We start from the raw sequence: 25,279 nt of genomic DNA on the forward strand, positions 1-25,279 counted from the left end.
TGTGTGTCAGTGAGTGTGTGAGTGTGTGAGAGAGAGTGAGTGTGTGAGTGAGTGTGTGATTATCAGGTAAATCTATAAATCTATTACAACAGCAGTAAACACAGTGTTTATAGTTTTCTTAACGTTATTTGTAAATAAACAATTTATCACTTTAAATCTTACATTATTCCTTTTTAACACATCCTGAGACTAAACGTGTGAATTTTGTCCTAACACAGCCTCCGTACTCAGACAGAGAGCGTCGATACAGGGCTCGACTACAAACCGCGTCCTGTTCACTATGTAGTGCACCACAGAGCGCGCGAACACTGAGGACTGAACTGGCTCTACCCCTCAGTAGTGCACATATGTAGTGCACTAGCTCTGTGTTCAGGAATTAGCCTTAGCGCTACTGCTTCAGCATGGAGACTTCCAGATAAACAGCCAAACTCAGCTAAAGAACCGTTTATAAAGTCCCGGCCTGACTCTGAGCTCCTGTAGGGATCATTACTGAGAGATTATTATTACTGGGGGATCATTCAGAGATAAAACAGCGAGATTATTCATTTATACAGTGAGTGACTGTGTGCTGGAGGTTTGTTTTTAGCTCACATGTGGCTCCTGCTATGCTAGCTGGATTAGCCAGGCAGGGTTTAGAGTTTATTTAATTCTGGATAAACTTTTAATCTGTGTGTGTTAGGCGATAAGCAAAGGTTAAAAAGTGAGTTATTAATATTATAATGGGTGATTCCAGCTCAAATCAACCAGTGGGTTCCACCACATGATCACAGATTTTGCAGATTTTTTCACCAATTGTTGGTATTGGCATGAAAATAAAAAACCCCATTTTTTTTGTCCCAACTCCCGCTCGTTAAAAAATGGCAGCCATCTTGATTTTTGGCCTCGACGCGCTTCGAGACATGCCACGCCCCTTTTTGAAATCCTCTTTTTCTAGATAACTCACTTGCTGTATGTCATATGGAGATGAAACTGGGTATATTTATGTAATTTTTCATGTAGATTCAGATTCTGCAATCAGAATTTGGCTATCTCTTGTGGTTATGGAGATATTTCTGAAAAACCATTTTTTGGGGGTACCCCTTTTCGACCCCCAGAACCCAAGGTCTGCATGTATCCATGTCACTCAAAAAAATAGGGGTTACTTTACATCACCTTATCTTGAAAATAAATAAAAACCAGAGTTGTGTTATGCCTTGTTTTATAGAAATCTTTAAAAATGAATTGTCCAGGTTTTGCAACATGTTATGATTTGACATACAGAAATGAACTGCAATATCTGTAGAATACTTAATGCATACTCATAAAATCTGCTCCTTTCAAAGTAAAAGTAACCTTAAATTCTTCTGTAATGCATATCTAGTCAAAGACTGTTTCTCTTGGAGTTCTTTTAAATAAACAGCTTGGGCCTTGGCTGTATAGTGATGAGCTGTGCAGGAGTCACATTTTTCACAAAGTCTCATAATAAAATCAGACACAAAGACATGTCAGAAATTTTGCCATGGCTTTCATGATTCCACTGCTTGAACTGAACAGTGTCATCTGGGTCCAAATCAGCATTTTCAAATATACCATCAAGATTAGGGCTGGGCCAGATTATACCTTTCACGGTAATACCAGTACAATGTTAGGCAATAATAAGAAAATGAAATATCGCGATTGAATAGGGGTAAAACGCGCATGTGCAGTGCCTTTGTTTTCATACATTTTTTTGGGCGATAAAGCATGGCGGCGGCGGAGAATGAGAAGGGCGAAAGCGGATCGTTGATGAACCAGAATTGGTTTGTAAAAATTGTGCAACTTCAGTAGTGTGGAACTGGTTTGGTTTTCGCCCGTCAGATACCCAACAAAGCACAATTTTTTGTAGAACATAACAAGCAAGCGGGTCGTCGTGGCATTTACAGAATGTCTGGGTTGAAAAAGAGGGATCTCATTAATTTCAACGCATCTGTAGCTTGAAGAAACAGCGTTTATTTATTTATTTTTTTATAAAAAATTGAATTAAAATAATTGAGGACATTTCTGTACCTAATTGAGGTGTACCTTTTGGGGGTCTCAGATCTGATTATTTTGGTACCAGTTTGGGGTCACCAGGTCATGTGACCTAGAAGCTATTGAAGAAATAGTGATTTATTTAATAAAAATATATAATATTTGCAAATTAATTCACAATACTCAATTAATATTATCTATTAACCAGATGAACCAGAAATGGTTTGTAAAAATGGTGCAACTTCAGTAGTGTGGAACTGGTTTGGTTTTCGTCCGTCAGATACCCAACAAAGCACAATTTTTTGTAGAACATAACATGCAAGCGGGTCGTCGAGGCGAAGGGAGGAAACACCACAAACCTTTTTTATAATTTAAAGCAGAAGCACTTGTTTGAGTACGACAAAGCTGTTAAAGTACGTGAAAAACTTCCATGAGCCGTAGCATAATTTATCCATGTTTTTTGTTTGCTTGTTTTGTTTTTACTCAAGAGTTTTGAGTTTTAGTATTTGACCTATTTATTTACCACACTGCAGTTTTATGTTGCAAAGCAACTCTTTTTAAGTTTTGTGTATATTATACATGGTTATGCTCAGGATATGTCAGCCCATTTCCACTGGAAATGCCTTTTGGTTAAATTGTCGTCAGCAAGGAATTTGCATTTGCACTGTTAAAATTTTATAAAGCTTTAATGCACATACAAACAGCTGCTAGTTAATAGAAAATAAGTTGATGGGGTTTTTTTTGCACTAATAAAGTTTTGGAATTGTAAAGTATTTTGTCTCGTGTCAATCATATCGTCAATTATATCGTTATCGCAAATGTTCAAATATATATATCGTGATAAATATTTTTGGCCATATTGCCCTTCCCTAATTAAGATAATCAGATAGTTTTGATTGGGGGCCACTGCTCACGCCTGTGCAACATATAGTCACGAGAATCCAAAGAACAGACAAGCTTTGCCATCAAGTCTTTGTAATCAAATTGTGATTAAGACAACAAACTACATTGGAAAGATTCAGTAAAAGAATTAACATTAATGAAACACACTCAGTTAGTACGAAGAAAAAGATGATGCAATCATCCTCAAGTTCCTTGAGTGCGAGGTCACTCATGGAGTTGGTTGGAGATAATTCAACTTTCTGATCAGTATGAACCTGAATGGTTCAGTTACAGGATACTGTTTGACATGGATACATGTATCTTACATGTACCACCATAAAATGACACATTTACTGGTAGATAAGGCGTATTGTGTAGATCCATGTACATTCTCTGTATATAAAATGTGTATCAAATCGTAAAACATTTGCAAAACCTGGACAATTCATTTTTGATGATTTCTATAAAACAGGGCATAACACACCTCTGGTTTTTATTTATTTTCAAGATAAGGTGATGTGAAGTAACCCCTATTTTTTTGAGTAACATATATACATGAGACCTTGGGTTCTGGGGGGTCGAAAAGGGGTACCCCCAAAAAATGTTTTTCAGAAATATCTCCATAACCACAGGAGATAGCCAAATTCTGATTACGGAATCTAAATCTACATAAAAAATTACATAAATATACCCAGTTTCACCTCTATATGACATACAGCAAGTGAGTTATCTAGGAAAAGAGGATTTCAAAAAGGGGCGTGGCATGTCTTAAAGCACTTTGAGGCCAAAAATTAAGATGGCTGCCATTTTTTAACGAGTGGGACTTGGGACAAAAAAATTGGGGGTTTTTATTTTCATGGCAATATCAACAATTGGTGAAAAAATCAGCAAAATCTGAGAGGTGATGGTGGAAAATTTCTCTTCCACTGGTTCATTTGAGATGGAATCACCCTCATATATAAATTAATTGATGCAATGTGTTTTAATGTTAGAGGGCACATGAGTTACATTCAATTCATATTTATCTTTTTTAAATATTTGTATTTTTATAAATTAGTATTGTAGTAAAAAATATTAGAATATTGCTTTACCAGCCTGCACACAGTATTTATTCAACTTTAATGTGCATAATATACAACACTGCATTATATAATAATTATGTTTACAATTTTTAAGATTTAATAATAGTGATTTTAGTAAAAACAATAATATACAAAATATTTGAATAATAAAGGAATAATTAAAATGCAAAAATAAAAAAGGAGATATAATGTAAGTTATGGGATATACAGTAACTTGTGGTTGAATTATTTTTTTTTTTTTTAAATATAGCTAGATTTCAAAATAAAACATTTATCTATTACAAAACAATTTTGTAATGAAGTTTAGTCATTACCAACCTACATATCTACATATCTTCATTAAACACATGGTTGATTAAAAGAGAACCTTCACTGGGTACTTTATTTTTGCAATTCTAAAGCAGAAAGTTCAAATAATTTGTACATTGCAGTGTGAAATATGACTGTGGTGGTAGCCAGCAGAGCGGCCTGCCTTACCTGTAGCACAAAAGTGGTCTACTCTACATAACTAACAACAAACATATATGACCTTGAACACAATATGTAGATTTATTTTATATTAATTTCACATTTCAGAGATCCAACCTAGCAACTCTCCCCTCTATCTTCTCGTATGTGAAGAGTAAGATGAAGTATATAAAAAATACTAAACACTCTTTAGTGTAGATGACACTGTTTGTCAGAGAACCCTAGATCTTAAACCCCAAAGCATTTTTAGCAATTCTTTGCATTATTATATTTTAATAAATATATAGGAGTCAGGATTGTGCAATATAGCACAACCTACTGTAGGCAATATAATGAACTTAATGAATACAATACAGTATATTTCCTTTTTTTCTGTAAGGGTGGGGCTGAAGTCAGTGCATCAAGAGCCACCACACACAGATGTCTTCTCAAAATAAAATACAACTGTTGCATTAGTAGTTCACTTCTACTTCACTTCTGGTAAAGCTGTAATGGGTTCACGATCTGTTCCCCTGTCATGTGTTTTCACATGCTGTCATGTTTCTTTGCACATGGTCATGTTTTTCAAGGCTATCATGTTATTTCTTCTGCCCCAGGACTGTGCCTCTTGCATACTGGTCTCTCATTCACAGTTGATTTCTCCCAGCATTTAAGCATTAACCTTCAGATAAGCTTAAAATAATAATATGGTTCACAAGCCACAGATCTATTTTCATATGATAAGTGTAGACAAGGCCCCTTATGTTTCCCCTTGAGGCCGCACGGTGGTGTAGTGGTTAGCACTGTCGCCTTGCACCTTCAGGGTCTGGGTTCGATTCACGGCCAGGCTTGATTCCTGTCTCCGTGTGCAGGGAGTTTGCCAAAGATAGTCAGTCCAAAGATATGCAGGTTAGGCTAATTGGCGTCCTCGCTTTTATAAGGTGGTGTGATTCTGAGATCCATTCATGTATCCTTTACCAGTCGTTCCTTGTTGTTTCCTCTTATCTCATGATTTGGATTTGTCGCTGCACTACTAGATTCAACCAAATGCTTCCATTCTCTCTACTATAACTCTGTCTAATGATTTGGCTCTGTTACAACGCGGAATGGTTCATAGCACTGATCTAATGCTCCCTCTCTCAACAACGGCTGTCACACGTTTTGGCTTTGTTACAATATCCACTTGATACATGGCCCTGGTCAGCTGCATTCGCTCTTGTAACCACACCTTCTTTAGCTAGATTCCTCATGCCAAGCACACCACCTTCACATAAGCCTAAAATAATATGGTTTACAAGCCACAAATCTATTTTCATAATTTCAGCCCTGCCCCTTCACACACCTGCAGAAGGGGAGGCCGTCTATATAGGGGACCTTTGGAGTGAGCGAGGAGCTAAAAAACAATTTGGGGTTTTCATTAGCTGTAAGTCATGATCTTCAAAATTAAAACTTAGACTTAGTGATAACTTAGTGATTAGTGATATAAATCAACTTTTCGATAATATTCTAATATTCTAATTTATTGAGATGCACCTGTAAGTTTATGCAAAAAATCAATATTTGTAGTGTTGATCGTTCTTTTTCAAGAGCTCTGCAATTCACCCTGGCATGCTGCCAATCAACTTCTGGGCCACATTGTGACTAATGGCAGCCCATTCTCACATAATCAGTGCTTGGAGTTTGTCAGAATTTGTGAGTTTTTGTTTGTCCATCTGCCTCTTGAGGATTGACCACAAGTTCTCAGTGGAATTAAGGTCTGGTGAGTGTTCCGTCCATGGATGCAAAATTCCACGCAAAAAAAAAAGACAAAAACATATTTTGTAAACGCAAAATGTTTGTTTACTTGAGTCACTTACAGTGGTTATTACTTTTTTCTTCTTATGGCAAGGTGCTCGATCGTGCTGAACAAGGTACTGTTCATCACCAAACTGTTCTTGGATGGTTGGAAGATGATGTTCTAGGAGAATGTTTTTGTATCATTCTTTATTCATGGCTGTGTTCTGAGGCAAAATTGGGAGTGAGCAAACCACCTCACACATGAATGGTCTGAGGATGCCTTACTGTTCGCATGACACACAACCGATGGTAGCACTCACTTTTTCTTCTCCAGACAAGCTTTTTTTTTTCTCGAGATGCCCCAAACAATCGAAAAGTCCCTGACTTTACCTCAGTCCTCAGCAGTCTGATCTCTGCACCAGAACTTTGCTTGTCACTGATGTTTTTCGCTCGTTTCAGGAAATGTTTAAAGGTACCATCAGTTCTGTGTCAGGCTAACAGTAAAGCATCCTGAGACTAGTGTTGGAAAGTTCGAATTATTTTAGTGACTCAGTTCTTTGAATCTCGTTCATCAAAATGAACAAATCTTTTTTTGAGTCATTTCGTTCTTTTGATCAGAAAAAGATATAAAAATGTTACATTTTCAATAAACAGACCCTGAACACGACTTCATAAACACAATTTTGCTATAGTCTCAGTAATTAAAATATTACAATGCAGCTAAAGACATATGATAAACAGAATAAGCAGCTCACCTGTCATATCTTCCGACCCGAACCATTCGTTCTTTTGTCACGTGACTCCCATAGACGCTATGCAGTGAAATAGATCAGGTTTAGTCCGAATATTGATATTATTGTTTATTGTGATCTAATAAAAAAGCATGCAAAAAATTGTTCTTATCAATGATGTATACTTTTGCATTTAATAAAAAATATTATACAAATATAATGTACTCAGAAATTATTTTGTATTTATTATTTATTTATTTTGGAAAATGTGTAAATGTGCTTGGATTTAATATTAGGGGCAAACAGTAATTAATTGCAAATAATAATACTATTAATAACTAAACATTTGCTTCATAACGTTTGCTTAATATTTTGTGAAAAGAATAGTAAGGAACACAGTCATATAAAATTAAATAACAGATTTGAATACTTATCTACAAATGATTGAGTCAAACAAATGTCACCTAAATACTAATATAAAGTGTTGGGGTCAAACAAAGTTTGTATCCAGTAAGTTTAACTGTCACTCAAAATTATCTCCAAGGGAACCGCCATCCATCCCCACACTTTTACACTAAATGATCCGCAAAGAAGGGAATCCTCAAAACCTGATTTGACAAGTTCAATAGAATGGCCACAAGAAAAAGAAGTGACATTTGGACACATTTTCTGGCAACTTTAGCCACAGAGGGAAAGTGTAATTTATGCAAGAAGACTTTTTCCACCAAAGGAGGAGGTACTTCTAATTTTGAGGAGACACCTGAAATCTATTCACCCAACTGTGCTGTTAGCACAAGTAAGAACAGAGAGTGGCCCTTTTGCAGCTGGAACGGTTTCCAGCAGCATTACTTCAGCTAGACCCTCAACTGACTCATCGTCCACATCCACACCTGCCAATTTACCCGCAGCGCCCACCACCATCCAAGAATCAGTTCGGGCACGGAGACCACATCTTCAAACCTCAATGTGCAGTTTCATAACAAGACCGATTGACCCATTAAGACAGAGCAAACTTGATGAGGCCTTGGTCAAAATGATTGCTTGTGACTTTCAACCATTTTCAGTTGTTAAGGATAAGGGCTTTAAAGAATTTTCAAATCTCCTGGACCCATCATACATTCTACCAAGTAGAAAAACATTCTCAAAAACCATACTGCCTAGGTTGTATGACAAGCTAAGGTCAGAAATAATGGATGAAATCAAGAGTGCCTCTGCTGTATGTCTCACAACAGACTGCTGGACTTCTGTGAACGCCACAAGTTATATGGCTGTGACTTGTCATTTCATAGAAGATTTTCAGATGACATCCTATCTTTTAGACTGCTTTGTTTTGACAGAAAGACACACTGCCTCTCACCTGGCAAGAGAGCTGTCCAGAGTTACTAATGAATGGGATGTGGATAACAAAATTGTAGCTTGTGTAACTGACAATGCTAGCAATATTGTTTCAGCTCTGAGAGAACACCTCCACTGGGACCACATACCATGCTTTGCTCATATGTTAAACCTCATTGTCAAAGCTGCACTGAAGGAGGTCCAAAATGTACTGCAAAAGGTGAAATCTATTGTTGAATACTTCCACAAAGGCACAGTTGCTTCAGACAGACTCAAGGCCACACAGAAACAGATGGGACAGGAGCCGTTGCGTCTAAAACAGGAAGTGTCCACAAGGTGGAATTTAACCTATTACATGTTAAAAAGGTTCACTGATCTGAAAGATCCAATCATCTCCACTCTGGCTCTCACCAATGCTTCTCTGCCAACATTAACACCAGAGGAATGGGAAATTGCCAAAGAAATTACTGATATCATTAAACCATTTGAGGAGGTCACCACTGAAGTGAGCGGAGAGAAGTAAGTAGTTTAACTTTTTTTTCTTAAGATTTATAATAAACAAAATTAAACTCTCTATTTTTATACAAGATTATATATTTTTATACTTACATTAAGCTAATCATATGTACAATATAGATGTTGATTTAGTTATGTAAAGTTGCGTAGGAGAAGAAGCCAATTGCTCGGTCTGTCTGCTGTGCTTCGGTAAGCTTTTCTGGTGCAAGGAAGGACTTAGTCAAACACACACACACATTGTCTGTCAGAAAGGTCTCTGTTTATTAATAGCAAAAGATGGGGTTTTTATATGTTTGACCAAACGCCTGTGCCATCGACATATGTTACTACAAAGAACATGAACCATTGTAAATGTTCTGGTGAGATCCTGAAGAATCAAAGGAGAGGAAGATAGAGAGGTGTCCATCTAGAGATTTTAAATCTTGAATCTAGAGATTTACTACGTTATATCAGATCTATTAGCAGGAGAGTAGAAATAAGTCCTTTTTATATAAAATAATTATTACAAGTTTTAAGAAATTATATTAAATATAATTGTTCATCTTTATAGGTTTGTAACTGCCTCCAAAGTCATTTTGATGACAAGAGGTCTTCAGAAGATTGTTGTCAGGTTTCAGAGTAATCCATCCGGTCTAGAACCTGTTAAATAAGTAGACACCCTCCATAAATGGTTTCCTACCATTTATTCTACACCTGCAGCCTGTGGATCTACAGAACCGTATGACTGTTTCACTTATCAGACGCAGCAAGAATAATCATATGTAGTCACATGACCCCACTTAAACCCGCAGCATAACGGGAAAAAAATATTAAGTCGGCATTCCTGGCCTCCTATACAAGGCATGTTTCGCTTACACAAAGTGCAAAATAAACCGCTTTATACTGCGGTGTCTTCTCTGGCTGCCAAAAAAAGACACAAACTCGACTTGTCGCAGTAAACTTAGCTGTTTTATTAAATGTTGCAATGTTAGCATACTGTATATAATTTATATAATATACATATAATATATTACTGTATTTACTGTATTATTTACTGTATATCATATATTATATTATATGTATATCATAGTATAATATAATTAATATAATAAAAAAACATATACATTATGATTAAAATAGTTACTTCACAGTAAAAGAAACAGTATTTCGCCGAATGCATTTTTACTTGAGTAAATTTTTTAGCTGCTCTACCCACCTATGTTTAGATGCAGTATGTCTTGTATCATCAAGCACCACTGGACACACTGACAAACAGCTGTGTATATATATATATATATATATATATATATATATTTTTTTTTATTATTCTTTCCCTATTTGGCAATGATGTGGATAAAGGCCATCAAACAAGCCAAAGCGGTGTGTGCAAATACTGATAAACCTGAAATACACTGACTCCCCTTTGACAACCATCACTCTGAAGTCTTTGATGATGAGGAAATATTAAATTGTAACAAGGTAGCATGGGATCTGTTCAGCACAACCATGGAGACATTTCTGGCTTTTACAAATTAAATTCAAAGTGTAAGCCTAAAAATGACTGCAATTGTATTGAAATGATGCAAACGCAGAATGACAGAGTCCACACCCAATATAAAGAATCGCATAGAGGCATAGAGGTCAGTAGTAACGGGGTACATTAGTACCTGGATGTTGTATTCTAATATTTACCGCAAGGATTGGGAAAGGACAAATTTAAAGATATCTTTCCAGTCTTCTCATTAAAAGTGAAGCTACTCAGCAACTGTGTGATGTATTTGAGTTCTTCCCTCAATTACCCTACATCAGCAAGTATGTTTTATTCTGTTTTACTAATTGTTTTCTTTAAATTAAGCAATAAAACAGAGCCTTTTATTGTCACGCTGCCTTTCAAAGACTGTTTCATCTTTTGCCATTTTCTTTTCTAAGCTGTCATGTTCCTCTACATCTCTGCATAGCATTTTCACTTGTTAAAACATTAATAAAAGACCTCATGGCTTGCATCCACGCCTACAAACTCCCCACGCCAGCCTCTACGTCAGCGTGCCTCTTGTCTGTGCTTGGATCCATCTCACTAGCCCTTCAGTTCATTCTGACATTTGTACTGTTCTTTGAATACTGTTCTTAATGTAAAACAATTCCCTCCCGGGGGTTTAAGACAATAATCTCATAAGATCTTTCTTATATGTCCAACTGTGCTCATCTGCTGTAGGATCTTGCAGTCTGAGATGGCACAATTCCCAAACCAGACAGTGATGCAGTAATGCTGCAAGGAAAGGCAATACTGGAACAAATTAAAAGCCTGTAAAGTGGTAGAATCTCAATCATCATAAGAGAAAATAAACTTTCTAGGATTCATCAGCTTCTTGAAATGTGTGGTGGGGGAAAAAAAATCAATCATATATTAAAATTATGCAGAAAAAAATCTAGACTTACACTTAGAATGTACACTTACATCATTGATCATTTTTAAACTGTTAACGAAGAATTGTCCAATACACCCCAAGTAATTTTTTGTGGTTTTACTCCTTTTCTAAAAAGTTCTGATGATTTGACAGCTGGATAAATAATAATAATAATAATTTTATTAGTTTCCAGTTTTTTAATGTTTTTAGTAGTGTTAATTTAATACTTCTAAAAAACTTTTTTTCCAATGCTGAAGCAAACATGAATTTAATTTTGTTTTACAATAGATCTTTTATGATAAATGTGTGTATATGTGCTTCATATTATTTTCATAAGGATGAAATGAGATGCCTGAAATCATGCTTTAAAATTCCTAGTAAGTTTCTTATATAGTTTTTGTAATGTCTTAACAAGAACAAAACAATGAAAGATATAGCAATGCCTCGGTTTAAATGGTCTTGAAATTAAGTAAATTTTCTGATAGTAGGTGTGTGTGTGCAAAAAGACGAAGTACAACAAAAAAAATACAAAAGTGAATAATCTTTAATAAAGTTAGCCTTAAACAATATTGTATTAATTGCTGAAGCAAACATGACTTTGTTTCAGTCTATTCGCTGAATATAAGGTGACAGCATGTTTCGAGGTGAACCCCCACAGAACCCCAGTTACTTTAGTCTTTTCACCTTTCAATCACAATAGGTGTAAAGTTATCAAACCGGTTTCACTGATGGGGGAATTGGCAGAATTGAGGGGTTTAAAAACAAATTAACAAGAACGAGCAGACGCCTCTGCCTAAAATGTATTTTGCCAGCAAAACATAAATAGAAACATAAATAGAAATAAAATATTTAATGGTACCAATTAAATCAGACTTCATAGTTGGATTTGATAGTTTGAGTGTAATTCATAAATTTACTGAATGTATTCAGATTTTGTAAAATAACGAAACCTGTTTCCTTCCTAGCCCTTTTTTTCCTCATCACAAAAACTGAAGCTCTGCACATCTACTGTACTCTCCTTGTTTTAATCTGTAAAGATCTATTGTAAAACAAAATCATGTTTGCTTCAGTATTGAAAACAATATTGTTTTAGCCAAACTTTATTGATAATTATTTACTTTTGTATTCTTTTTTGTACTTTTTGTACACACGCACCTTTTAAATTAAATCCAATTAAATCAGACGAAAGTGGAACCTTAGATTACAAGCATAAGTCATTCCCAAATTGGGCTTGTATTCCAAAATACTCGTAAACCAAATAAAATTTTCCCATAAGAAATAATGGAAACTCAAATTATTCGTTCCACAGCCCAAAAAAATAAATACATAAAAATGATTAATACAGAATATAAAGTAAAAATAAAACAAATTAACCTGCACTTTACCTTTAAAGAAAGTAAAAATAAATCCTGACAGATAAGTGTTTGTTTATGTGCTCGTAATTTGACAACATGCCGGTTCACAAACACACACACACATACACACGCTAAAAGAGAGCAAGAGAGAGTGTGAATTGGCACGGTGCCAAATTACGCGCGCGCGCGCACACATATTAACAGGCTGAGAAAGAAAATAGATTTTTAACCTTAGAATGAAAAAAAGTAAAAATAAAAGATAAGTTTTTCTGTTTATGCGCACAGAAACTGTGTGTGTGTGTGTGTGTGTGTGTGTGTGTGTGTGTGTGTGTGTGTGTGTGTTTGTGCCTCTCGTTATGGGTGTGCGTGCGCTTAATTTGACACTGTGCTGATTCACAAACACTCACACACACACGCTAAAGGCAAGAAAGAGTGTGTGAACCAGCACGATGTCAAATTACGCACACGCACAGGCTGAGGGAGAAAATGGATTTTTAACCTTCTAATGAGACTTTCTTTTGCTTTACACGCACCCACACACGTGTTATAAGAAACAGTACACGCACGCTGTAAACACAAAATAAAATATGTTTTACACACACGTGGTCAAAGTGTTATAGTAAACAGTACACGCGTGCACGGATGTTAATTATACCAGTAAGAGACGAGCACCAAGACCCATCAGGGCAGACGATTACCCACAATTCTGCTGCACAAGATAGAGAAAAAATGCTGGCTCAGTTGTGATCACGTGACGCTCGGTATCAAAACAAGAAGCGCATGCATGATACATGATACTCGGTACTCGTAAACCAAGACTTGCTCATTTTTCAAGTCAAAATCTATTAAAAATCTTTGCTCGTATTGCGGAACACTCGCAAACTGCGTTACTCGCAATCCGACAAAATTGGATTTTGATACCAGTCTTTTAATTTACTATAGAATCAGTTGTGGTATGCTTTCTCTGGAGAATAAACAAACCTAGAAGATTTCCTTAAAAGTCTTGGGCAGTGGCAGACTGGAGCACCATAAAACATTCATTGAAATGCAATTCTTATGCACATAAAAAATAAACAACACTGTCTAGCGAGTAGCCTATATATTTGTGTTTGTTGTATTTATGGGGGTGTATGTTTGCATTTTTTATCGATAAATCACACACGTTTATCATCCTTTTGACCAAAATGCCACGGCTCGCACTTTCACAGTGCGTTAAGTGAAAGTGCGATCCACGGGTTTACACACGCAGATGAATGAATTTTAGATGAATTTTAAAGCACGATTTAGGGTATCTCATGTCATTATCATAAACATAATTTATGAATTACACTCAAGCAGGCGGTAGAGCTCTAATTAGATTACATAGGAAATAGGCTCTACATCCCTGAGCCCAAACCTCATTTAAATAAAAACTAAATTAACAAATATTGTAAGTAAACAACAGTAACACAAGTAAAAAAAAATAATAATACTTAGACTAAAAAAATATTTTGCCATCTATTTTAGGTGTGCAGGTACATAAGCTCAGAGTGCCTGGGGATTGTCTGGGGATCAAATCTGAATAAAACACACTACACATGTCCATAAATAAAAAATGATTATTTAGGCCTATACGCGAAATATATTTCACTTAAATATTACAGATTTAAACAAGTAAAGAAGACGTGCTGAGCTTCAGTTCATTGTGATGCAAACAAAAGGTCTAGGTAGGAAACGGAGACATTTCTTTTTCCGTATTTTACAGTGAGATTAATCATGCAGCACTTTTAGTATTCATAGCAAAAGCAACCCAACAGTGTGATTAAAGTACCCAAAATAGCAACCCAACGATGTGTATACAGAAACCCAGCATTTTGTAGTGTACTACTACTAATAAATGGAGAAAGCGCAGTCAAAACACGGGGATTCTGCGTGCTGTCACGTTGTATTCAGCGAGTAGCACATATTTTTGTGTTTGTTGCATTTCTGGGGGAATATGTCTGCAGTTTTATCAATCTATCTGCTCATATCTGCGCACGCGTTTATTACCTTTTGATCAAAAATCCACAAGCACAACTCACTTTTACTTTGCAAAAGGCAGTGTTTATTGTTTAGTGCATTTTTAAAATGTATATACACAATAAAACAATATTGTTTTAGGCTAACTTATCATACATTTTTGGATTCTTTGTTGTACTTCATGCACACGCGCGGGTGCGTTACAATAATAATAATAAGCATAATAACAATAATGATACATTTGGAGCACTACTACAACTTATTATAATAATAATAATACTGAATGGAGAAAGCGCAGTCAAAGAAGTATCATCATTGAAGGAGAGAGGAAAATGAAGAATAAATACATATTAGTATTTACAGTTTGAGCTTGACACGTTTATCAGCTCTGTTGCCTGCTGTCAATTGGCGCCTAAGAGAGAACACATTTTCAGTATATTTCAGATTGAAACATGACTGCCCCCTACAGGTAATGAATGGCATTTTCACAGCTTGCCGCATGCTTCCGCAGCAGCTCGCAAGATTTCTTTTCTCGAAACGTCTTATTGGCCAGGGCCCGGTTTCCCGATAACGCACACTCTTAGTGCACTAAGAAGACTCTCAAGATATATCTTACGTAAGTTGTTTACTTTTTTTAGGGTGAACTGTCCCTCAGGAGTCTTCTTAAATAGCTGCCTCTTACATCCAACGTAAGCGCTGTTTACAGTGAAGGTACTGAATTAGGATCCATTAAGAAAGACAGCACTTTCTATGCAAATTAAACATTGCACAAAATACTTCCAATAACGTTTATTTCGACATGGGTTAACTTATCGATAGCATGCCATAATAGACAAATATATAAATTAAATCACCAAACTGTCCCTAATATTTTCATGTAACTTGTAGTAGCGGTGAAACAGACCGGGTATACAATTAAAGTTGATTGACAAACAGCTGCCATTACTTATGTGCAACAAACTCTTCATTGCTATTGGTTGAAACCTTAAATAAAAGCAACCTACCTACACTAAACAGAGAGAGAGATAAGATGGAGAAGATGGCAGAGAAGAGGCAACGAAAAAAAAGGGCACCAAGCTTCTCATCAGAGGAAGTTGAAATTTTGCTGGATGAGGTGTATATCTACAAGACAATACTCTTTACCAGCTTCAAAATTAATGTGTGTAACAGCAGTAAAAAAATAAAAAAAAATTTGGAGTGACACTGCGAGAAAGATAGCTGCCTCCGGTTCAGGTTCACCCAGAGACTGGCAGGATGTGTTAAAAAAATGTCATGATTTCTCGACCCATGCCAAGGCCAGAGCTGCTGCAGTCCAAAGAGACCGGGCAAGGTGCTGGGTCCAGTTCAGTGTCACCACTAACACCACAGGAGAAGGCGGCAATGGCAGTAATAAAAGAATCAGCCTCTCATGGAATACCTGGGGGAATTGATGTAAGAAGAGGTGATACTGAGCTTGCCTCATGCTCACAGGCCAGACCATCGCCACCTCCCAGTACACCATGCTCCGCAGTTACCCAGAAACCTGCAGCTGCAGCACCCTCCTCTCCTGGTAGCACCGAGTCTGAAAAGTGCACTACTCCACCACCTCCGGAACGCGCATGCTTGCCAGGACGACATCGCTACAGCACAACACGCAAATTGTCACCATGCCGTTGTACTGTAGCGAGGAACTGGTAAATATACTGTACACACACTGTAGTAGAAATGGGAATCACCAGGGACCACCTGATACGATATTATGACAATACCCAGGTGCCAATTAGTAATCAATTAGTTAATCTGTGTAGTGAAATGAGATATTTACATTTTATTAGTAGTCATTAGTTGGTTAGTTAACAATGATTTTGTCTAACAGTGTACATGGTTATAGATATCAAACAAAAAGCTGTTTGACTTGAAGCTTATACATTATGCAAAGTGCACTTCTGTGCCTTTTTGCAAACTGGAAGTCAGTCTGTCTGTAAGCAGGATGTAAATATTCAAGTATGTAAATGCAAATATGCAGAGAGAAGTGGAAACTTCTGTGGTAAGTGGTTACTTGCTGTGGTAACACTGGTTAAAACACAAGCATTATGCCATGCTTTTGCTGTAATATTGGTCTGTACATGTACTACCTGGAAGTATTAAGTGAATGCTGAGGCAAATTAATTACTTCGTTCTTTTTAATGCTTTGGTCAGGTTGTTCATCATGTTCATCACACTGACAAACACAAAGCAATATACGTGAGCCTCGTCACATGCTGCCTGTCAGTTGACACCTTCTCTTCATCCATTGCTGATGCTCTACCACTCCCCCACTGCCACTGGGTTTTATTTATTTATTTATTTATTTTTAAACTCCACACTAAACCAAAGTAATCCTTCAACAGGGGGTTTCTCTGTGTTTATGAAGTAATTCTAGCAAAATAATTACATTTAGGCATTTGGCAGACGCTCTTATCCAGAGCGACTTACATTTTTTTATTATTTTTTTCATTTCATTATACATCTGAGCAGTTGAGGGTTAAGGGCCTTGCTCAAGGGCCCAACAGTGGCAACTTGGTGGTTGTGGGGTTTGAACCTGGGATCTTCTAAACCGTAGTCCAATGCCTTAATTTTGGTCAAGTCAGTATTGTTCTTGACCAAGATCCTGATCAAAAACTTGTGATCTGTCCTCATCAAACACAGTTGATCTACATAACCACACTGAGGTGCTGTTTACTTTATTCTCAGCTGCTTTAGTTGGATGACAGATCATGACATTATTGATATTTAAACCTATTATATAATTTAAATACACTCCCTTGAATATTAAACCTAATTTATTATAAATACAAGTGTAATTCCTTTTATTACATCTGGTCAACAGCAAACTGAGTCAAGACATGGATAGAAATAATATAAGAACAAATAATCCTGATTGGCAGCCTCAGGAAAGCATGTTTTATTTAACTTTTTTTCTTTTTTGGTTGACAAGATAAAAACACATGTATTAGCAATCCATTTTTTCAAGACGTAATGAAAAAATCTTTTTGGGTGGGGAAGTGTCAGTATGCCAAGAGCTGCACAATTGTCTTGGTAATGTTGGGAAAAGATTTACAGCTCTGGAATAAACCAAATACTGGTATAAAGTCGGTTTAATGTCTTGGAGAGCCGCCATGCGCTGATTCTGGTATCTTTTAGATTTAAAAATTTTAAAATAGATGTTATTGTTGGGCTTTCGGCTGCTCCAAGCAAGGGTCAGCACATACAAGCTTGGCACAGGTTTTACGCCGGATGCACTTCCTGACACAACAATCCCATTTTACCCAGGCTTGGGACTGGCACTGCATCCAGTGGCTGGGGTTTGGGCACTGGCTGGGAATTAAACCCAGGCCTTTTGCATGTCAGCCGAAACACCTACCACAGAGCCAGTTAAATCAGACTGAAATTTACATCACACTGATAATTACATCAGACTGAAATTTACCTCAGAATAAAATTTACATCAGACTGACATTTACATTAGGCTAACATATACACTGCAAAAAAAAAAAAAAACATTATGGTCACACTTGATCTTATAAATCTGTTCAATTTCTTGCCTTTATGATATTTTTTGCTTAAATTTTTTGCTCAGTTATGTGTGTATAGTTACTTAAAATGAAATAAAATTAAGTTCTTTATATCGAAAAATATATTGTCCTGAAAAAAAATGTCACTCTATATTGCACAATCCTGACTCTTATACAGTATATTTATTAAAACATAATAATGCAAAGAATAGCTAAAAATGCTTTGGGGTTTAAGGGCTAGGGTTTTCTGACAAACAGTGCCATCCAGACTAAAGAGTGTTTAGTCCTTTTCTATTTACTTCATTTTAATCTGTATATATGGGTAGATGGTTGGATCTCTGAAATTAATTTTATTAAAAAATGTTAAATGTTAAATTAAATTAATATAAAATAAATAAATGTATATATTATGTTAAAGGTCAGATATATTTGTAAATAGTAGACCACTTTCCACCTGTGGAAAACACTTTAGATTTGCAAAAATAAAGTACCCGTGGAATTTTCTCTTTTTACACACCATGTGTTCAATGAAGAGGTTGGTAATGACTTAACTCCATTACAAAATTGTTTTGTAATAAATAAATGTTTTATTTTGAAATACATTTTTTTTGTAAATTTTTTATATATTTAATATATTGTGGCGTGGGCGGGGCGGCGGCTGGCGACCAGCATGCCTTGCGGGGATGTCGGTGTGTTCACCATGTTGGGGAAAGGTGTTTTGGTTAGTGGCTTCGGCCCTGTTTGTGTGTGTGGGGGTGTGTGATGTGTGAAATGTGCTCCGGTTCAGGCTGAAGCTGAATTGGATGTAGGTTCCGGAGTGAATGTGCTGCTCATGCTGTTTGTTAGACTGCATGTGTGCTAAATAAAGTACTCCCAGCTATTTGCATTGGGCAGCAAATAAGCTCACTCGTCTCTCCACCATCCTTTCCGGTGATAAAAACGCTACAATATAATACAGTACACTAAGGTAGTTGTTTAACATGGCTTACCTTTTACAAATGTGCATTATACCCAAATGAATTTATTGAAATTAAACTGGCAAATGGCAAACTTACTTTACATTTTCTATACGTCATTACCAATTGAGAAATATAATACAATAACCTTTTTTTTTTATTAAGAAGTAAAGCAATGAGATAATGTTTGTGTTCAGTGATTTCTGTCTACACTTATCATTTAAGCCCAAACCTATTTTTGATTATACATTTATGACTGAATGTTCAACTTTTTCTCAGGGCCAACCCAATTAAGCCTACAGTACATATAGATTCTAATGAAGAAATAATTTCTCCCACACATACTTCAAGCCTGCAAATATTTAAGTGGAAAGTCTGTTAGCGAAATTTGCAGGACACCACCAGGCGTCAGTGTCAAGTCAGCAAAAACCACTTAACCAATCATTCATCCAGCGCACCACCTACTTTGCCTGCCATAGATCAAATGAAGAAGACGACAAAGCAGACGATGAAGGTTGGTTTACTTTTTCATGCCGAATTTAAAATAAAGTGCTTGATTATTATTGACAAGGAGTCAAAATGGAAGTTAAAACAACAGAGTATGTGGTTAATAAATAAACAAACAAATAAATAAATAAATAAATAAATAAAAAACTGTGGTATATTTAGCTGAAAATTACACAGCTTACATTTGTTCTTAAATCTTAAATAATATGCAATTGTTTCATATAGATTGATTGTCATTTTATTTTATTTGTACTATTTTATTTATTTTTGCATGCATGTTGTTGTTGTCTGTGTTTGAGTAATTTCTGTAACTGTGAGACATTTGCTGCTGCCTATCTTGGCCAGGTCTTCCTTGAAAAAGAGGTTTTTAATCTCAATGGGATCTTCCTGGTTAAATAAAGGTTAATAAATAAAATAATAAATAAATAAAATTGCAAAAAGAATTCAAATGCTACCTGTGGGTGGATTAGCATATCTAGGTAACAATCACAACTATCACTGGTTTATACTGTATGGTAAAAACCATGATCAATGTTACTGCACTGATGATGAAACACCAATATATTTGTTTTTGGAAAGGCTAACTTGGTAATTCCATACATTTTACTTTAACTGGGTTCTTTTCAGAAGCTTGCCATCTCAGATACCTTTTAGAAAGAACAAGAATCTCAACAAAGAAAATGCAGCAGAAGGTTCCAGAGTCTCCATCAGCATTACATCAGCAGTCAGGAAAGCACCAGCCCATGAGCAAGCTCAAGTCTGTCTCTCAACCTTTAGACAGTTGGGAATTGAGTAGCTAAATAGTGTTTAGGTAAATCTAAAATATTTTAATCTATTTTGTTACAATATATACTAAACAACTTCACCTTTACCACCTTTTGTTGCACTCTCACTTTGACTTGGTTAACAAGCAACCATGTTGGAGGCTGGTCTCCTTTTTTTATTTATTTTATTTTTTTTAGGCCAGACTCCGCCCCTTCCTGGGACTCTCTCATTAATGGGTAATTAATGTTTATACAGAAACCATTACTTTTCCATTGTCACATGGTTAAGACAAATTTAACACAAACATGGCCAAAGTTCTACACAACAAAATAAAAATTAAACAACTCTCTACAGAAACAATGCAATTAAAAGGTCAAGTTTTCACCACCACAAATTCAGGCACCCCTCCTGACATTACACAATGGTTTGGCCGGACTCTAGGCCAGCTCAATTTAGTTTCATGAGACAAGAAAAAGCTTATTCTAAGCAATGAAATTTTGCTATGAATAAAATCACACTGAAATTTACATCAGATTAAAATTTACCTCAGAATGAAATTTACATCAAACTGACATTTACCTCAGAATGAACTTATATCAGACTAAAATTTACCTTAAAATAAAATTTATATCAGATGGGAAATTTACCTCAGACTGATGTTTACCTCAGAATGAAATTTAACTTGAAAAAGTATGACTATTAGGAGTTTCTGACCTGTTGGCAGAAATTTAACATTGTATACTGTACTTCCGTATGAGCGGAAATAATACTCAACTATAAATACATTTTCTTCCGTCAAGAGACCCATTTTCAACAACAACTGCAACGGTGTGTATATAATAAATCTAGGAAAGCAGCCAAGAATTTAAGGAATTGAAGTAAAAAAAAGGTAGTGAGGATGCTCTTGGCAACTGCTCTTGTTAAAGGTGGCCCAGTTTCTGTTTGCCTTGATGCTGGACAGTTGACATTCCGCTTTTACAAGAGTGGTGAGTATCAAAAAGAAAGATTAGTATTAATTGCAGTTTAACAAAATCACATTAAAGGCAAGCAAGTTCACTTGTGTAGACATGTGTAGAATTCAGCTTTATATGTTTTTCTATAAATGTATATTTTGACCCCCAACTGTCACAAAGAAAAGGTCAACCATGCTGTGCTGGCAGTGGGATATGATATGGATTATCAAAAACAGGTGAGTTACTTAGAACTGTAGATTTTTTTTCTCATTTTTTACCATGTTATATTTATGCTTACAAATATATCTTTTATATCACTGTTGCTCCTATATTTGGGGTGAGAAGGAACGAAAGGTTTTGTCTGGATGGCCCGTGATGGCAGCTTTCTGCTTTTTAATGCATTGTTAAAAAATATACAAGTAAGAGTCTAAATAAATAATTAAATAAATAAACCTTAGTTTAAATAACAATATCAAGACAAATACATCATACATACATCATACAGTTTTCACATAGGAGGCAGACATTTTTGTCAGCTATTTTATTTTCCCCACATGCTCCCTTAGCATGTCCCAAAATAAAAAAGAAAGAAGGAAATTTGCTTTTATTTATAGAGTTGCTGCTCCATGTACTATACAGAATGATAGTTGTTTAGCATATATACGGTAACGTATCGAATAGCCTATGCGCCCATAGTACAGCGGTTATGACAGAGTGTCAAACAGGGCATGTGGGAGCGAGAGTGCTGTTGGATCAGTGTTAAGTGAATCCGTGTCAATGATTGTTTTGTTATTAGTACTATAATAAAGCTCCTGAACCGGAGAACGCTGGTATCGCTTCGTTTTATATGCTTTCCTAACATTACATCGTGTCAGAAGTCAACGCGACGACATGGAAAAGTTTTCCCCTCCCGAAAGTTTCGACTACAGTCATCCCGAGCTATGGTCGGAATAGAAGCGGCGTTTCCACAGATTCCGTATAGCAACGAAGTTGGATAAAGAGTCGGAGGACGTGCAAGTGTGTACTCTTATATATGCTCTCGGAAAGGAGGCGGATCAAATTGTCAGCACATTCGTGTATGCAACAGAGGGCGACGAGAACAGGTATGACAAAGTTTTGGAAAAGTTGGATAAATAATTTGGGCCGAAAGTAAACATCATACACAAGAGGGCAAGATTTTACCAGCGCGTGCAAAAGCAAGGTGAAAGCGTGGAAGAGTTTATCCGGAGCTTGCACGAACTGGCTGAAACGTGCGCGTTCGGAGATGCTAAAAGCGACAATATAAGAGACAAACTAGTGATTGGAGTTCTCGACAAAGAACTGTCCCAGAGTTTGCAGGTGACGTCTGACTTGTCGCTGGACAAAGCGTGCAGACATGCACGGCAGTCAGAACAGATAAAATGTCATGTATCTGAACAAAGTGGTGCTATGGTTGCTGCTAATACTTTTTCCAGCCACCCGGCTGTAACAACACCACAACTAAGATCAGTGGAGCTCACAGGTGACATAGAGGCTCTAGAGAAGTCTACTAGAGAAGCCTGGCCAATGTCACATTCACAGTTGAGCAAGATTGTGGAAAACACAAAAGCTGATCCTAAATTGTAAGAGATACTGAGATACGTGAAACAAGGATGGCCAAAGTATTCTTCAAAAATACCTGAGCATGCCAAGCCTTACTATGCTGTAAGAGATAAGTTATCTGTATTTCACAATCTTCTAACTTATGGCGACAGGGTTATCATCCCAAGCAGTAAAAGATCTGAGGTCTAGAGTAAACTTCATGAAGGTCACATGGGTATTGTCAAGTGCAGAGAGCGTGCGAAACAAAGTGTTTGGTGGCCTGGCATTAGCAAGAAGATTCAGTTGTTCACAGAAAACTGCACAATTTGTCAGTGAAACAAACCTACACAGCAACGAGAACTCCTGATTACTACCCCCTTGCCAGATCGACCATGGAGTGTCGGACAGGGCATCTGGAAGCGAAAGTGCCATTGGATCAGTGTTGAGTGAGTTCGTGTCAATGATTGTTTTGTTATTAGTACTATAATAATAATAATAAAGCTCCTGAACCAGAGAACGCTGGTATCACTTCCTTTTATAAGCTTTCCTAACTTTACACTATAGCCCACACAGATCACAATCTTTGCACAGGGCAGATTATCTGCTGAGGTTTTCAGAAACTAATAATGTAATTATTTTAGAAATATAAACTTAGTTCTTCCCTTTTTTCAGTTGTTGTTTTGCATGTTTCAGTTCATTGTTATTAAGATTTAGAATGAAACTCTTATTAAAGGACCCAGTTTTGCAACCCATAGTAAGTTCTGATAGCATGTCAAGCAAATATGTTTTTTTAATGATTTACAAAAAAAAAAAAATATGGTGAATATGAAATAATTTTATTAGATAACTATCATTGTCAAATCTTGATTTTAGAAACACTTTGTTTAGAAAAATAAAATAAATATTTCTTACAAAGTTACATTAGATAAAAGCTTGCCAGTTCTGACAGAGTTACAATTTGATTGAGCAGGACGCAGTCCATGAGTGGTGATAATAGATGGTAACAGCACTAGGAAGTTTACCCATGTATCACTCCTGTGCAATTACTGTTGCTGGGCACAGCATGGGTGAAAGTGGGTTTGTATACTCTGCAGGAGGGAAGAGCATGTCAGTCTAAGGCTACGTTTACACTGCAGGTCTCGATGCCCAATTCTGATTTGTTGCCTATATCTGATTTTTTTGATTGTCTGTTTACACGTTCTTTCAACAACGACTCATATCTGATACACGTGTTTACACTTGCCATACCTTCTGAAACATCGCGCATACTTAAAGGGAGGTTCTTGCGCTACACACTAGCCAAGATAGACGAAGGTAAAATATGCTTGACACTCTGCGATATATGCAAAGTCCATGAAACGTCACCATGGTTTTAAAACGGAGAAGGAGGAAAAAAACTGCATAATTTCAGCCTGTACATATGCTTCATTCACCAAATACTGATTTCTTAATTTTATTTAGCCCTAATAAGCATAAAAAAGGGTGCGTGGGGGCTGGGTGCTTTTCCTTTTTAATGTTACCTGCGATGTTATAATTCCACACGCTCTTTCACCGGAGAATAACATTCTGTCATTAAACTGCAAAGAAGTCGCAGTTTTAATGATGTACAGAACACAATGATTTAGGAAATCCGATCTGTCTGTTTACACGACAATCACATTAGCACATATCTGATTTATATCTGATTTATTTCCACATATGAAGGAGGCCTGAAACTGATCTCGAAATATCGGAATGCATGCGTTTTTTTCCTGTTTACACGGACATAGAACATATCTGATATGTGTCACATATGAGCAAAAAATTGGAATTGGGTCACATTTACCTGACAGTGTAAATGTCAGTTATAAACAGTGTAAATTAGTCATAAAAGCACTTTCAGCAAAAATAAAAATAAAAATTGCTAACGTTATGTCATCTAAAAAAAAAAACTCTTTGTCTACATTAATATTTCTGCTAAGTCATTCTGGCTCCTGAAAGTTAGTGGATATTCTACAGTGGAATAAATGGAAATATAAAGAGAAATGTGCAAGAATTACAGGTTTATGATGGTATGATAAATATCAGAACGGATGTGCTGCGGTTGAAGTAGCTGATGTCAAGAATGTAACTGTAAGAATTGAAAAATAACAGCATTCTCAGGGGCACAGTGGTTGGGTTTACGCACACACACACACACACACACACACACACACAATTAAACATTGACATTGACAACAAAATGACATTTCAGTTGTGATTTATAGTATCCTGCATGTTAGCAAATGCAGTTAAGCATTACTAACTAATAAATTAGGTATACTATAACTAATAAATGAAGCCTAGATTTCACATAATCATTCTAAAAAAAAAGTTATTAAAAATAATTAAAAGAAGTAGAACTAAACTAAGAATTTTGTGTCACTTAGACAGCAAACATACATACAAACATCCAAAAGTCAAACGGGCCTGATACCCTGTGCATGTGTATCTATGTAAATGGCTCATGGTTAGTGTCCTCCAGCTGGAGA

General features: G+C 36.3%; 1 protein-coding gene across 1 annotated transcript in view; it reads left to right on the top strand.

The window, feature by feature from the left end:
- The first annotated feature begins 499 nt into the window (after nt 1-499).
- cdkal1 (CDK5 regulatory subunit associated protein 1-like 1) overlaps nt 500-25,279 on the top strand; it is a 314,438-nt gene continuing 289,658 nt past the window's right edge. The window contains exon 1 of the mRNA XM_053494246.1: nt 500-553. The gene's annotated coding sequence lies outside the window, so the exon portion shown is untranslated. The remainder of the gene's footprint in view (nt 554-25,279) is intronic.

This window comes from Clarias gariepinus, chromosome 4 (genome assembly GCF_024256425.1).
Source record: "Clarias gariepinus isolate MV-2021 ecotype Netherlands chromosome 4, CGAR_prim_01v2, whole genome shotgun sequence".
Lineage (NCBI taxonomy): Eukaryota > Metazoa > Chordata > Actinopteri > Siluriformes > Clariidae > Clarias > Clarias gariepinus.